We start from the raw sequence: 2,274 nt of genomic DNA, 5'->3' as shown, positions 1-2,274 counted from the left end.
GAGGCTCCTTGCAAAAATATGATTTTCGATTCTAGTCAAGCCAATAAGCTTATTTTGCAACACATTTCGGGTGTGGCAAACTGAAGCCTAGGTAAAAAATTTCAGAACGATTGAATGATTTTTGTAGAACTGTGGGCATTTTAAGACCAAGTACAGCCATTGTTACGATGTACTATTCTCCGTCACCACAATCGTGTCAATTTTCCTTCAAATGACTCGCTCAAGTACACAGGCAGTACTAAATTTCAATTGACTGTTACTCGTCAACCAAAGCCCCAATCGTGCTGAAATTTGCTATGTAAGTTCTTTCAACTCATACCAAACTGATCTTATCAAAAAAAAGTCATTGGCTTGATTGCAATCAGATTAAATAAAAATGCACAGCTGACTGCCCGAGCAGAGGTCTCCATGTCTTTCGTCCTTCTTGCCTTAGACAAGGAGTTCTCTAGACATGGAGGTGGACAGTGGCCAGACGACAGACAACAAAAGGGCAATGTGCACTAGCCACTCAGTAGGTCAAAAAACGTGCGAGTTTTGTTAAAACCTTGCTATTCAGCTCAATAACGTTCAAGACTGTTATTTTCATCACCTTGTTTGGTGATATGTTGTCATCAAACTGGGTGTTTAGTGTATAAAATACCCAGAAATGTAAAGTAGCCAATGTACTACACTATTCTAATGTTTAATGCCTCCCTTCTTACCACCATTCTATTTATGGTGAATACTTGAACCGAAATCTAGTTGCTTTTGGCAGGTACACAAGCTTACAGCCATTAAAAATATAATCTAAGAAGTGTCATGATATATTGTTTGCACGGGCTTAACAACAAAGAGTCCTTTTGAACAATGAGATAAAAGTGTCCAGTGAGAAGTCTTTGTTGCAAAGCTCTTGCACCTTATCAATTCTGAAGGATGGCAAACTTTAAGAATTAACACAAAGTTGTGTTGACAGAAATATATATGATACATTTAAAAAGAGGTAACTCAATGGGCTTTTTCAAATGCATTTCATAATCAAGAGACCAAACAGCACAAAGTTCACACCCATCATTCATATGAATTCAATATGTATCAAGGGTTAACTGATCATTTTTTAGTTTTCTTCATTTCTTCCATTTTTTGATGAACATTATGATTGATGTGGTTATAGGCCAGGTCACCACGCAGGCAAACAACTTTACAGTTAGGCTCAAAATATGGAATAGTGTCCCAAGGCCTAATTACCAACACTTCACTTTAGTTAATAGAAAATAGGAGTATGGGTCCACTAGTCGGGGTCTCAAGTTGGAAATAGGTTGCTGATGGCCGTCTGGGGATAGAGTTGGAATTCCGACTGTCTTTTTACAACATTTTTAGGAACCTTTCATGCTCTCTCCGGGTGTCATGGATGCCGTTGACAATGTGGGGACTAATGGCCAATAAAATGATTCATCTTGGTCAGTGATATGAGAGCAAACAAACTTGGCTTGTCAGTCACATCAGTTATCACATAGAAGAGCAAGGGACACCACTTTTGAAGGAAATACACAATTGACATTCTATTACGCAGACTCACAGGCAGGCAAGCTGAGAGACACTCACTCACAAATACTCGCTGTGTGCCCAATCATATGTCAATAACTCAACTTGTTCAAGCTGGTCAACCTCTTTCTTAGTTTTAATGAATCCGTATCAAGCTCCCTAGGTTGCTTGCATTCACAAGTCCTGATGACAGGTCTTTGGTCGTTGGATGGCCAATTCCAAAAAAAAAAGATGGGCAGTCTCTGGGCTGCAAAAAGTAAGGCTGCTTGGGTCACAGTTGGGGACAATTTGTCACTAATGAAGGGTCATTCATGCCTTTCTCTTCAGTTTTGAGTCCTTTCTGGATCTTGAGATACGATGTTTTCAAACGTAGAACAGACAACCAGAGGATATTGGATTTGATATCTTCAATGGCTCCAATCCAGTGTGAGGGGACGGGTCAGGTTGACCAACTTCTTGAAATGGTTTGACAAAATGGTAGTGAGGTCAACCCAAGGGCGGGCCATTGAGTAGTAGTCACACACAATGATTTATAAGCGGATTTCACTTCAGATTTCGTAAGGTCAGAGCACAGTCGCTTCAAATTTAGCCCTTTCAATGTCTCGCAGCTGTTGATTTTTAGGGTGACTATGTGTCCAGGGTACAGCCGTCCTTGCCTTAGAACATGATTGTCAACCCTAAAGTCAACTACAATTACATTATTGCAACCTTTTATCATAACATTACAAATATGAATATATCAGATGATGACAA

The sequence above is a fragment of the Tigriopus californicus genome, chromosome 10 (genome assembly GCF_007210705.1).
Source record: "Tigriopus californicus strain San Diego chromosome 10, Tcal_SD_v2.1, whole genome shotgun sequence".
NCBI lineage: Eukaryota > Metazoa > Arthropoda > Copepoda > Harpacticoida > Harpacticidae > Tigriopus > Tigriopus californicus.
The sequence above is the reverse complement of the archived record's forward strand: the minus strand, read 5'-3'. Positions refer to the sequence as shown.